General features: G+C 38.3%; 1 protein-coding gene across 1 annotated transcript in view; it reads left to right on the forward strand.

Moving 5' to 3' along the window:
• Positions 1 to 15,232, forward strand: part of SPOCK1 (SPARC (osteonectin), cwcv and kazal like domains proteoglycan 1) — a 287,906-nt gene that overhangs the window by 79,215 nt on the left and 193,459 nt on the right. The window lies entirely within an intron of this gene.

Consider the following 15,232-nt stretch of genomic DNA (forward strand, 5'->3'; position numbering starts at 1 on the left):
GAAAAGGCTGCAACTGGAAATGTAATTGCATGGATGTGGTAGGCCAGGAATGCCCTCTCCAGGGTCACACCTTATAGTGGCAAAGGATCACACAGAATATTGAACATGGTTAATGAGATGCCTAGGTATATTGACTTAGTCAAGGTTAAAAATAATAATGAAGACTCTGATTTTATAACTCTTTGTAGGGATAGGGAAGAGGAGATGTCCTTGAGTGTAACAGCCAAATGAAGCAGTCCTGGATTGTGCAGGATGTTGGTGTGGGGTGTATGCTCCCTCATCCTGCTGAGCAGCTGTGAGTCTCTTGTTTATTCCCTTCAAGCTCTTCCTGGCTGTTGTCATCACCAATGATACTTGGTTTTTGAAAGAATAGTTACAGATGTGTAATGATGGCTTCCAGCAAATCTCAGTATCTACCAGTCCTCAGAGGTGATCGCTAGAGATGTAATCTCTGAGGATGGTCTGCTCTAAGGAAAAGAATGATTAAAAAGCCTGTGTCATGATATGTTGGCAGCTGTTTTTCTTTTTTTTTTTTTTTTTTTTTTTTGAGGTCTCTGCTTGCCTTCCTGCTATTGTTATACATGTACTTCATTTTCTGGATTACTCTCACACTGCATCAGACTTTCCCATCACTTTCTCTTCGGTAAGCTATGTTGCTCAGACCACAGCCCGGCTTACGTGATCTAGATCTCTTAATCATCCAGTGTTTAACCAGGATCTATTTTGGTTGTCACAGGCCTTAAAAGTAGCAGACAGGAAGCACAGAGCATGTCTTCATTGGCATTTTAATTTGCATCGAAGTGCACTGTGGAAACAAGGCTCCCAGCTGTCTGCAGTTACTGCGCTGTTCACACTGCAGAGATCAGGGGATCAGACTGGAGTAGGTTGGAAGGAGAGGATAGATCTCGTGTAGAGCAGATATCGAATCCACAGAACAAATTATTTCAATCTGCAGATCCTCTCAGGCACTGTGCTGCTTGTTGATGTAGGTGGCTGAGGCTGTGCTGCAGGAGGATTAGTAGATGTGTTCTCCCCTTCCCTGACATGCATCTGTATCATGCAAATCACAGCTAGGGAAGGATCTAATCCATCCATCACATACTGTGGTACTTTTCAGCCATCAGTTGTTTTTAACCCATGGTAAGGAAACATACATTAGGACGGCATTTACATTTTGCTAACCCATTGCAGGATTCTTAACATGAAAACAAGTGTATGCAGCCCCAGTCTGGCTTGAAGGACTCAGTTGCTTTTTAAGCATCCAGTGTAAAACCGTAGCAGTGTTAGTGTCTCTGTGTGGCTAACTAATTTTCTGAAGACTAGACAAACGGGGACATTTAGGGAAGTCTTACCAAATGCATATTTTTCCTGTACTCAAGCTAGTATTAAAATTCTCATTTTCATTAGGCTGGATTTTGCTCTCTTGATTTCAAGTTGCAGTTTCCCTAGCAAACACTTCTCAAAATACTTTTGTGAAAATGAGTTTGCCTCTGTTCAAAGATTCTGCCAGCTTGTAATATCTTTGACTGAGCTGACAAATGGCTTGACAGCGTTCCTGGAATCTGCCAAAATATAATTTCAGAAACGACAATGCCAAGCAAGGTAATAATCTAAATGAATGTTACTGCAGCTGAGCTTTCACATTCCTGACTTTCTTTAATTCAATTAGAATGAGGCAAGTCCCCAGTTGCTGGAGCTGTTGTTTGTTCCATAGCAATTGTAAATATTTCGGTTTTGTGTTTCCCTTTTAACACATGGTTACAATGCATGTTTCATGGTTAGCTTATAACAAATTTAACGCATCTTGATATTGTTTCCTTGGATAATGGGGTGAACAATGAGAATGAATGTAATGCACAACTACTAAGAATTAGCTTCAGTGCAGGAAATCCTATGTTTTAATTAGCTGTTCAAACTTCATTGGATCACATAACAAATGAGCAAAAGCTGCTATTACTCAGTTCCTCAGAAATCTTAAACATAAATGATCAGCAATTTTATGTTCTTTGTGGAGAATAAGTTTGCCTTGTACATTTTTTAGTGTTGCTGGACTTGAAACATACTTTCCAATTTAAGCTTTCTTGAGATCTAAAGGCTGTTTTAGAAGATCTACAAGTAGTCTATAGTTTTAATGTAAAAACGATTTTAATCGCCATACTAAAACCTTTGTCGTAATTTCATGCCATATCATAATGATGCTAAATTGCCAGTGAATTTAGTATTTTAAATTCCATGGTGTTTGCATTGTCTTAGTGAATATTTTGTGGATATATTTTAAGATGCTCTTGTTTGTTAGGATGTTTTAAAACGTTTTCTATAAGTTCCTGAGCACCGTCTGAATCTCACTCAGGGAGCCAACCTTGTGCTTCCCCAACCCCTTCTGGAGTTGAGGAAATCACCTTCTCAGGATACCACAGCAGGGATTTCTGCCTTCAGTGGGAGCTGAAAATTTAACAGTGATTGGCAAATGTCCAATTTTTGGCTACATAAAGATGATTCTGAACCTGCGTTGGTCTCCAACAACAAACATTTGTTAAATCTGTTAGGATGAACTCTCCGTGCACATTTGTGCGTATATTGAAACAAATAGAATTGTGACTGTAAATCTCTATTCTTACTTTGGGTAAATACTCATATTTACTAAAGAAATCGGCATTAATATTTTGCAAGTAAAATAACTTTTTTTCAGGAGATTCTCAGAGCATGCTACTTCTTGTGACACATGCATAAAGTCGAGGCTTTGGCTTAGCAGCCTGAAAAATTGTTTATGAAGAGCACTTAATCATAAAATCGTAAGATATCCCAAGTTGGAAGGGACCCGGAAGGATCATCAAGTCCACCTCCTGACTCCACACAGGACTACCCAAAAATCAATGTCTGAAAGTGTTGTCCAAATGCTTCTTGAACTCCAGCAGGCTCAGTGCTGTGACCACTGCCTTGGGGAGCCTGTTCCAGTGCCCAACCACACTCTCAGTGAAAAACCTTTTTCCTAACATCCAATCTGAACCTTAAGGCATATGTTCATTAATTCAGCAGCTGATGACAGAAAGAAACAGTGGTTTTTTTTTTCAGTTTCAGAAGCTACAACTGGGTGGATTAGTTGTACAGCATCTGCCTCAAACCTTCTTGTAGTACAGTGCATGGAATCAGAAAAGTGTGTGGTTTAAAAAGTGTATGCTGTTGCATAGAAAACAGAATATTTTTTTAAATAAAAGAATGTTGTAAGACTAAAAAAGATTCATGTTGAAGTTTACTTACTGAAATCTTAATAGAGCTATGAAAGTCATAGAAATATATGTATGTGTGTGTTGGGAGGGGAGGGGGTCGTCATTTCAAGTATGTTTCTGGGGATTCACAGCATATTTACTTTTTAATTCTATGTACTGTAGATGCATCTGCTCTCTAAGACATATTTTTTCTAAGTTTACATCTCTAAGGTTTGGAGATTAGTTGCATAGCATGCTTGAACTATTTTCTCAGTTGGAGGAATTAAATAAGTAGTTGTACTAGACCTTGGGTGTAAAATTATAGATGACAGAAATTCAGATGTTCTATTGTGCCTTAAGAAGTCTTTAAGACCTTCCGTGCTCTTTAGATGTTTCTAAATACCGTCTTCTCAAGTACTATTCTTCATCAAAATGCCTATTTGGTTTGCTTTTGATGCACTTCATGTTTTAATCCCTGTGAGAGTGAGCAACTGCAATGTCTAGAGATCAGGAGCATACATCAGTTTAGAGCAGAACAGTTCAAAAATGCCTTTTTGAGATCTGGAAGCTATATATTCTCTCAAGCCATGGCTGCTTGGTTAGAAGGTGCCTGAGATTGTAAAATAATGTTTTGCTACATCTTACTTTCTCGTGTCATTGTTCATTCCACGCCATGCCACACTATGTATTGACCTTTTATCACTGAAGCGCATGTTCTAGCAAGTTCAAGAGTGCATTATATCTCCCTACAGGAGACTCTTTCAGATGTCTTTCCTTGATCCAAGAGGCATGCTCTGTTAAAAAAAGGCAAGGTCACGCAGTTTTTTCAATTTCGTCAGAAGACCTTAGCTTGACTGTTGCTTTATCATCATCAGAGCTATGGAAATTTAATACAACCTATATTACGTATTTTTAATTTTGTCTCATTGGAGGAGCTCTAAACATGAGTCAATTATTGACTATGTTTGTTCACACTGAATATTGTTTCCAGAGAGTGTGCTGGGTGAAATTTCCTATGTAAGCAAAAAAATTAAATGATGAGTTGAGTCAATGAAAGCATAAATGAAATGGCTGAAGATTCTGCAGTCACATGACACAAATGAATCTTATTTAAATCTTTCTTTTCACTCTTGCATGTCATGATTTTGCAGCAAAATGGAAAAATGATCTGAGGATAGCTGACATAATGATGTTTGGAGTTTTGGGGTGCAAGAGGTTTGGGTGTGAACTCCATCCATGTGTATATCTGAAAGTGATGGGTCATACTCCATCATGAAATGAGATTATTAAAATCCTGAGAAGTTAGATCTATGGTTTGAATTCTTACTACTTTGAGGGAGGCATCCTTCTGTGAATAAAAATATATTAAAAGCCCAGTATTCAAATAATCCACATTGAATACCTAGGCACACTCAGAGGGTTTGGAATGATTAATTGGTGAGTAATTGTTCTGCAGTTTTTTGGCCTTTGTGTATAAGTTGTGAGGGGTCATTTATCTCCCTCCTTGAGGGGGAGGCATCAAATGGTAGTAGTGGTCAAATGTAGTAAAATCCTTATCTAGAAATGGTGATGCTGCCATTGGTTTGGACTTTGGCTAGCAAATAGAGGTGGACAAATTAAGCTATTAGATCATCTTTGTCATTGCAAATGCAAGTGGAACTGTAGTTTGACTTGTGTGGCTTAAGATGTTATGCATGGATTACAAATTGCCTTTGGTCAGTGTTCTATGGACTTCTTGAGAAATTATGCATAGATTGGATAGTCAGGTGCTGCCTTCAGCTAAAATAAAATAGAATCAATGCATATGGAAATCTCTATACTGTAAACACAGACAGCCTTGGCATTTAGATCCCACTAGAGCTATTAGTGCAGTTCAGGTATCTTTTTGCAGAAACAGAATATTTTGTTTCTTTGGCATTTTTTCTTTTTTTTTTTTATATATATATATATTGATTATTTTAGTTAAATATTTTCAAATACCATTCCAGCTAAAGCAGTTTCTTACCAAAATACTATTGCTTCAAGTAGACAGCGAGTAGCAGTCATTTATGAAAGGTAACATTCTGTCATTGCTAGTTTTCAGATGGGTCAAGAAATCAGTTTCTCAGTATGCAGAATAATCTTACTTCATTGGTGTAATAAATTAATGAGGTACCAGCAGTAAGATGGTACAGTCTTTTGAACCTCCTGTGATTTTTTTAGAAAACAGGTAGAGATATCACAAGTGCATTAGTGACAAAACATGAGGGACTTTTCTTGAATCAACCAGCTCCAACTATTACAGAAAACCTCGTCATGTAAGAACTTTCATAAACTGATCAAGGTATTTAAAATAACCTACTGTATGCACAAGTTGTTGCTGAGACACAAGGCAGTGAGGAGCACTTTCTGGAATGAGGACAGGATTTCTGTTTCCAGCAACTGCTACAAGCACTTTGCTGTTTTGTTTCCTTTAAGCTTGCTGTCAGTTTTGCATAATGACTTTTGATGCTTTTCCCCCCTTTTTTTTTTTTAGAATGGATAAAATCCCAGAGACAATTAACAAAATGATATCTCGAACTGGAATGGAAACCACACATTTGTAATGGCTCACAGGGTTTCTGATCTGAAAATGCCAACAACTGTTTCACACAGTCAGCAACTGGCTATTTCATAAACTAGTTGACCATGACTGCTTTTTCTGATTCAGATCTAAGAAATTTAAAACACTGACTAAAACCAGGCCTGCAAACTTGTTCTTTTCAACAGCAGTGCGGACAGTTTGATTTTACCTTATGTAAAGAGTTCCAGAAATCCTTGGAGCTAGATTTTTCTTGAGGCTACGAATGAAATTAAAAACAAATACATATGTTCTTCCAGGGACAGTTCATTGCTCATAATTCAGTGCAATTCAGACATTCTCCTGCCAGTCATTAGTTATGCATTTAAAGAAGCAATTTTAAAGACTTAGGACATAACTAGTTTAACTGTCTCTTTAGATCTCAGAAAATTGTATCACTGAGTATCAAAGTTAGATGAGTTGATTTTATTCAACCACTGTTTGTTCCCTTGTATGTTTTAACCACTGGGATTTGTATATCTGCATGAAATATAATTACAAGTTTATTCATAACTTATTTCATAACTTTGATATCAGGAGAATTATCATTTTGTCTCACGCTGAGATTATTCCTATAATAGAACATTTAAATAAAAAAAATCACGACTCAAACGATTTCTGCAGACCTTGTAAAATAAAACAATGAATATATCTATTTATGTAATCACTATGCAGATTGTTATTCCCTGTAAAGCAGCGAACGCCACTGTGAAAGAAGTGGAAGCATTAGGATTCCTTTATGTGAATGTTATTCTCCAGATATTAACCCTGAATGTTCAGCTAAAAAAGGCCCAGTGAATCTGTCACAAATTGCTTCTGCAAATGCACTCACGGAGCAGCAAGGATACTGAAAGTGAAGTAACATTGCCAATGGCTTTATAACCTTCAAGCTTAATGTGCTTGGCTTGCAAGCTGCCTGAAAACAATTGCTTTCTAAGTATGTAATTTGAGTCTTTGAATGAGAATTAAGATGCGGAAAGAGTTTAGTAGCTTTCCTTTCAATGTATGTTTTAAATAATACAACTATTGAGCATATGATTTATTAAGCATATCTTTATGTAGAGAACCCGTAGGGGGGCATTCTCAACCCACCTTCACAGCAATAACCCAAGGTAAAGACACAGTGGTTTTGACGAGTGGAAAACAAACAAACGAGCACGTGAGAAAACACTGGGGCAGGTTCTTTACTTTTATCCATCAGTGGAGATCCACTGACTTCGATTCACACAGTGGGCATTCGTGGTTTTCCCATGTATTTGCTGGACCCTTGTAAGGATGGCTAGATTTGGTGACTTAGCCTGTCTACCCAATTGCTAATTCGTGTGAAATTCACAGATCAGAAATAAAGCTGCTTTAAGGAGTTTCACCTGGAAGGAAGAGAAATATATTTCTGTAGTCTCTGGCTCTGCTTCTTGCTTCCTCTTCAGCTAGGTGTTGCTTTTGTGGAAGTGGGAGCTAACGGCTCAGGGGCTTTCTCTGTGCTCTGTGCAAAGCTGCTGTGCAATGCAAGCAGTTCTTCACCAGTCAATCTCCGAGGACCTGCACAAAGTGAAGTAAAAATCCCGTCAGTATTGACTGTGTTCTGTCTGTATTCTGAAAGGTGTGACCCCATTGACATTTGTTCCACGACAGCTCTGTGTTTTCTAACCAGGTTACATAAATTGCAAGGCAGATAATGCAACCACCAAGGTATGATTTAACAGGGCATCTCTCCAGCTTACGTCTGTGACCTGTATGTTCTCTGGCCTTCCATGAGAGCTTTCAGCTTTGCTACCCAGTACTGCTTTCTTGGTGGGAGCTCCCAGGTAAGGAGCCCACACCCAGCTGCCCCAGTTTGGACCTCTCACTGCCTTCGCACCCTGTCGAGTTTCAGTCTTACTCATCCCAGAACTCTGGTGCTGGCCTCTTCCTTCTACTTGTCTGCAGTTTCCCACCTACGCCCTTGCTCCCACACAGCCCTGGTGCTGTGTAGGTGATCCGCAGTGTAGCTCACTCTCTAGCAATGGGAAACCTGACTGAGGTTCAGAAGCTGAATCAACCGTGTTTGTTGTGAGAGACACTTTGTTGTGAGGAATTACAGTTAAGCAGAGATTTGCATAAACATGCTGCAGGCATCAGGGTATAATCAGAGAGTAACCAAAGAAATCAGAAACCCTCCAGTGTCTGTGACCAAATGTTGGAGAGAATAGGGCCTTACTAATTTATTTAGGGGTCAATACCTATTGAGCTTGCCTGCAGATTGTCACAGGATCTGATTGCCTGAGGAAATGGTTTCAGTTGAGATGGTAAATCATCACTACACGACTTCTTATCCTCAGGCCTCGTTAGAAGTATTCCGGTGCCTGTCTTTCCTCCAGCCCTAATTCCTCCCTCCCTGTGCTGCCTCTGCAAGCAGCCAGAACACAGACCCTTCACAAAGGTCAGGGAAAGGAACTTATGGCTGGAGCAAAATGCCATGAACGGTGCTCTGCAGTGCCTCTGAGATGGTTCCTTATGGCTAAGGCCCTGTGGCTAGGAGTATCTTGTTAAATTGCAAGATAAGGAGCCAGCCAGTGGTCTGTTTTTCAGTCTGGCCTTGGAGCTGCATCTCTGGGAAGTGCAGCACAACCAACCCAACAGGGATCTGCGAGCCCTTACCTTGGGAGACTCCTGAGGTTCTGGCCTTGTAAGAGCTTGACAGCTTGAGGAATAAAACAGTATAGTGGGACATACTAAGGTGTGGAAAGCTTGATGAAAGGAAAGTTGGTAAGAATTATTTAACCTTAGACATGGAAAAGAGGCTTTTTAGCACCAGCTAACAAGTGGAAGAGTTCAAGCAGAAGCAATAATGTATTTCTAAGGTTTATTAAGAGGACCATCAAAGAATAATCAGGCCAAGATAAGGCTTTTTTTTTTTTTTTTTTCTTTTCAGTTTTAGGTATTTCAGCACTAGCTAGAGCAGACAGTGGTGTGATTATTCCAGCCACCCAAATCTATCAGCTGTGTGTGCTGGCACAGTGCTGCGCTAAGGCAGCTATATGGCTTCTGGCTCACAGCTGGCCCTCATTCATCCTGCTTGAAGCACAAGCAGAGTAGATGAGCATCTGTTTGCCCTCCTCGTTGTAGACATGCCCTTTGGCTTCATTCGTATGGATAAACACAGAGTTTTTGTTCAAAAAGAATTATTTTTAGTTCTTACTATATTTGTCCTTTAAAAAAGAAAGAAAGAAGGAAAGAAGCAGCAGAGCAGCTGGAAGATTTCTACATAAAAGGCCCCATGGTTGAGTTCTAAAGAATGAGAATTATTATTCAGGCTGACATAGGCTCAGTGGTAACCTATTTTTCAATTATTTTCATTTTTTATAATTTAATTTCTGATTTTATATATTTATTTATGGCCACCCCAATGAAACATTGGGACTGTGACTAAAGAAAGATTGTGCTGAAAGTTCTGTATGCCACTTTCTTGATATTGCCTATGGAAACTTCTGGAAATGTCTTCCAGTAAAGCAGGAGTGGCAAATCTTGTTTCCTGATATAGTTTTTTCTTATATAAAAAGGGGGCAAAAATAGTTATATAAAAATAAGAAAAATGTAATGACCCAGGCTGTACTAAGCAGAAGGAATTTTTTTGCACATTAGTGGTAGGTCAACAAAAAATACATGTGCTGAGAATGGAACATGCGAGATTGCAATACATGGTCTATGACCTTTTCTATACCATCTATATCTAAGGATTTATTTTGATGTGTATTTCATATTCTTATTAATAAATCAATATTAATTTATTTAGTATTATGCATGAGTCCAATGTGAACCCTTTAAACCAACCTTGGTTTTTTTTCTAGGCTAAAGCATTGCATTGTATTTTTATAAATGACTTAGCTACAGTATTCTAGACAGGTTCTGACGTCCTCAGACCTTTCATGACACATGGTACTACTTCAGTCTGAAATGATTTCTTTCAATTTCACCAAAGTAAACCCTGACACTCCTGGCCTTTCTGGGAAATTTATCATGAAACTTTACAAAGATTTTCCCTAACAAGTCAAAATGAAATATCCAGAGCACAAGCCACTACTAATTCACTAAGTAAAAGCATCCTTCCTGGATGCATATTCACTGGTTCCCAGGAGAGAGACAAAAAAAGAGCTCAGAGGCAGTTGGAGATGTCTTAATGTGCTTAGGATCTTGAAGCCAGTGCCTGAAACTGATGCGGACTCTGGGCACTAGCTACCATTGGGAAATCTGTATGCACTGACGTACTCGGTGGGTAAAATATTTTCTCTTCCTCTTAAATAAATAAATAAATAATATGTAATTTGCTGACACAAGCTATTTGCTTAAAACTGGCCCTAGGCCTTGGGGAGATGTTTATGACACTGGCTAGATTGACTTCAGCAAGCAGCAGCTGGTGCTTTCACACTGCTCGATGTTGGAATGATCTCCTGTACTGCAAGGTAGAGAGGCAGAAAATGCAGCTGCATCTTTCTGGAGCTAATTTTAAAAAAGCAATGAGCTGGTAATTACCACTTTTCCCAGCTGGTCTTTATGAGGGTAAAAGGTTTAATCATAGATGGAGGGTGGAAGAGGAAAATACTAAGCAGGCTGCAAACCGGTGTTAATGAACGTCCCTCCTGGAGATGTTTAGAAATTTATGCTCTTGTTGGCTGGGAGGAGCTGGGAACAAAGATTACATCCAAAAGGTTATCTGGTAGTCCTTGGGGTTATGCCCTTTGTATATCGGTTTTCTCAGGCAGTGGGGGTTTCATGGCGGCTGTGGACGCTGCCACCAAGTCCCTGCAATCTGCCCAAACCTTGGGGGAGGAAACTGAAGTGAGCTGGCTCTGGGAGATGCCGATGAGACGGGTTCTGGGGAGGTTTTTCAGTTATCATCTCTTTTCTGCTTGATTCCTACAAATAACTTATAAGTTCAATTAAAGCAGTAAAATATAAATATTTATGCACGCATTTAGCTAGTGTTCACTTCTATTTATAAACAAGAGCATATTGCAAGGAGTTCTTTTAGGCAAGTGAATAAATTACGTATGGAGTGCCTGTGTTAAATTAACCACGCTTTATTAACTCTTCCAAAAGTATTAGGTAATAACTGAATTGACAATTAAGTAGCTTTTGTGGGATTTATACTTAAAATACTTAATCTTCAGGAGAACCAGAAGCTGTTTACTTTTTTTTTTCTTTTTGGTGGTGGGGGTAGGGGATAGGTGATTGTCTATAAACATATTCATGTTTTTACATTCATTTCAGATGTGTTGGGTTTGTTTTGTTTTTTACTACTGTTATTGGAGTGAAATGGAGGGTAATAGGAAGCAAGTCATTACTCTACTGGTCTTGGGGTCAACTGTTATTTGTTAACTTTTCTGCTATGAGTGATAGGACACTATCACATGTTGTATCTGCTTCAAGCTTTGGTTTTTACAAATCAGAACCCAGTCTATGAGGTTTTTGATATTTTTTTTTTTTTAGTCAATTTTTACATTGCACCTAGGTAGATGATGTGTGCATAAACTTCTGATGACATCTGTGGGATATTGTATAAAGCAGTGAGGCCTGAGGCCAAGAAAGCTTTTGTGAGCTTTTAAACTAGGACTTTTTAATATGTCCTTTGCATGCTTAGTTTAACATATGATTATTCTCTTGATTGATTTTGTTGATGGCATATTAATCTAAGTTGGTTGGATTTGATGCCTATGCATTGGATGATAAAATAATATTTTCCTCTGTTTAGGAAACCATTTATCATGTCTGGTGCAATTAAATGGTTTTAAATCACTTCAGAATTTATTTTATCTCATCTCCGGATTGCGCAAATCAAAACAGTAAAAATGTAATAAAGAAGTGAGGTCCAAGTCTATCAATGTATATTTTTCTACACATTTTTCATTTGCTACGATAACTTATTTCTCAGTTAAATTTTCTGAGGGTCACTGCTTGATGTAAGAGTCCATAGCGCTAGTTGATTATTAGATTCAGAGCTGAAAAGATGGTTCCTGTCACAAGCCTTGCAATTGAAATCAGGTGAGGAGATGCCAAAAGTTGGCCAACAGCCTGTGAGCTATTCACCTTGTGAGTGACCATCTTGGGTTACCTGCCTCTCCGTCTTGGGTTGATGTCTGCCCTAGCAGCCAGTAGACTTTTACAAGGCTTCTTGCCGAAGGCCTCATCCAGCACCCAGTGGGAACAGAAGGCAGGGCTATGCCAAATTTCTATTCCTGTCACTGGAAGCTGAGCATTATCTGTCAGATGAGACTGGGGCTGTCAGGGACCTGGAGTAGAGCTTTGGTACTCTTCAGTACATTTGTGCTGTGTGGGAGGGATGGGCAACTTCTAGAGTTTGGGGTTCACGTGTATTCCTGGGTGTGTACAGAGGTCATGCCAACATGTCACTTTTGTACGGTGCTGGGTTGAGCTAAGGCAGTCAGATCCAGGCTTGGTTTGCAGTATCAATTCTCCTTTTTTCATGCATGAATTTAGGTGTGCCGAGTCCCCCGAGTTAATTAAAGGATTGATCTAGTCATATACAGTCACTGAGCCATAGGCAAAACCCTTGAAGTGTGAACTCTATGCAAGGAGAAAGATACTTTCAAATATTTGTTCGTAAAAATATTTTTCAGTTGCTGTTTCTGGTACTGAAATGGATCCATTGCCTCCCCTCCCAAATCCATCAAACAAATAGTCTTTAAAGTCACTTAGGGAAAAAAGACATTTTTAATTCTCTCGCATATCAGGTATGTAACAGATAAATATGTGCAAAAATACTTTCTGGTGCTTTTGTCAGCCAAAAGGAAATGAAAGTGTCTTTTTTGGTACTTTATGAGAGGCAAACGTACTAATAGCATGGCATTTGGCTAATAGCACAGCAGCTGGAAACTGGGCCATGACAGCCAAGGTGCAAAGGTCAGAAAAGAAAGAGAAAATAATTTCATTTGAAGGCTAAGGTCATCTGAAATAAGTGATTCCACATTTTAAAGGCTACTGAGGATAAAATCAGTGAATGTCATATCCTTACATTGCTTAATTTCATTCTTTCTTCTTTTCTCATTTGTAATGCTTGCCTATTCAGGAAGTTGAGGTAGGTTTTTTGCTTTTAACTTGTAAAAGTCCTTAGAGTGAATTGAAGTATTTACAGCATATCATATTGCATATTATACCTTAATTTCTAATCAACTATTAATGCTGTTATGAATGGTACGTGTATTAATACATGTTAATTATTCATGTGTTAATATTGGTTTATTAACATGTTAATATTAAAATGATAGCATAGGTTACTGCAGGTACAAGATATTTTAAACACATTAATGCCTTTCCGAGGAGAAAATTCAAAAACATCGATTTCTGTGCTGTCACCGTGGTATTTTATTGAATGTGAATGTTAAACCTCTTTAATCAATCTTCTTGTATTTATTTATTTTTTATGTTGAATGGTATACAGGTTTAGGTACTGTATGTTGTGATATCAACATACTTCTTCTGTTGGAGGAAGTTACAGCGAAGTGAAGTTATCCTTTGGGGGATGTTAGGAGTTTCTCCTCCCAACAAAAGTCATTTCTGGTTAATCTTTGCAGTATCCTAGTGCAAAGACTTGTCCATTTTTCAAGTCAGAACTTTAGGTGGTATTTAAATGAGACATGGTTTTTCTGCTCAGTGGTATCTACAGGATGAATTTCACCTTTACAGTTCTATGTCTATTCAGCTACAGGTTTTGCTGGTATTGATAGTGAAGTAAAACTCTACTGCCATATTTTCTGTTGTCTAGCTGACATAAGTTGCTTTTAATTGCTGTTAGCCAGATTGCTGTAATGTATGTGTAGTCATTATTTACTCCTACAACTAATGAGTTCTGTATGTTGAAAATCTCAAAGATTTTTTCCGTTCCAGTCTTTTAGGTTTGTGTTTTTTTGTTTTCTTTGTTTGTTATGTTTTGTTTTGTTTTTTCTATATATGTTTCTGTGTATTTCCCTGCATTATCATCCTGTAGTTTTAGGCAAATTCTAAAATAGATGTAGCTTCAGTTTTAAAAAGCAATGTAGATGCCTGAATAGAGGAGAAAAGGAGAAGGAATAGGGTCACAGAAGAGATGGGTGTTTTCGTAGTTTTTTTTTTTTTTTTTTTATGAGCAAGGTGCATTTTCTGTAAAATACTCCTTTGACACTGAAATTGAGATAAACCCCCTTTCCAATCCTTATTTCGAAATTGGTTCCATATGCCAACTGCATAAGAAATCTTTCTCGGGATTTGAATTATTTAACAGTTTCTGATGCTGAAAACCCAGCAGCAAAGCAACACCTAGAATGTAAACAGGCAAAAATAATAATAATAATTTGTTACCAGAAAAAAAATTGCTCAAAAGCCTAATAAATAAATAAATAAACCACCTTATTCTAGAAAGTGATTAATGCTTGGTGAATTTAGCAGTACATTGTAATCCATTACAAAGCAGTGTATCACAATGAAGTTGGTGGGTTTTTTGTATCAACAAAGCTGTGGAATTCAAAGGCAAGTCTGTGATTTTATTTCTGGTGCTGAACCCTGTACTTCTAAAGAGAAAAGTTAGAGATTCTTCTGATGTATCTGAAATAAATTATGAATAATAATCTTTATAGTTACTGTGGAAAGCTATCGCTGTCCACGAAGTCAGGGTAGACACAGCATAGTCAGCATGAATACACTTGGAGAAAGCAAATACATTTGCTTTTTGAAAGGCGTACAGAATTGCAACAGGTACCCTCATTACAGGCAGCATTTGCCCGTCCTTGGCAGCCTCCAGATCAGAGAAGAGCATCCGCAGTTCTCCATGCTATCAGTGTTAGTAGTTTCTGCTTCTCACCCCAGCCATAATAATCCCAAAGGAATGCAGTGCCACAAGGCACATTGTCTGGTGCTCAGTGCAGGCGTAGAGAACCTGTCTTCCTCCAGTCACCTGTGGGGTAATGCTTAGAGTGACTGGATAGCATGGGAGCAGGTGAAATTCAGTTAACTAGAGATAAATGGTAAGCAAAGTCCTATGGAAGAAATAATTTAGGTGTTTTATTCACACTGATGGGTTTTCAGTTACCCTCCTGGCACGAAAAAGAAATGTAAATGTCATTCTAATTGATAAAGACATCTCTTCAGTGGCAGCCCTCAAGAAATGAATATAGAATGTTGGATATATTAAAAAGGAAATAAAGATTAACATGAAGACAAATATAACAGTGTTATAAAAATCTTCCATGATTCCTCACTTCAAATACATTATTCAGTTGTTATTGCTCCCTCTCACAGAGGACAAGTGAGATATACAGAATATGCTGAAGCTGAATCTCTTGAACCCCAGTTCTTCACAGGTTGATGGCACTCTGAAGTAGGGGAAACTTTGCCTATAGGTATATATTTGCTAAATACATAGAATACAAATTCAGGGACATGGAAAGGACTGGAGAAA

The sequence above is a fragment of the Aythya ferina genome, assembly GCF_964211825.1.
Source record: "Aythya ferina genome assembly, chromosome: 14".
NCBI classification, from domain to species: Eukaryota; Metazoa; Chordata; class Aves; order Anseriformes; family Anatidae; genus Aythya; species Aythya ferina.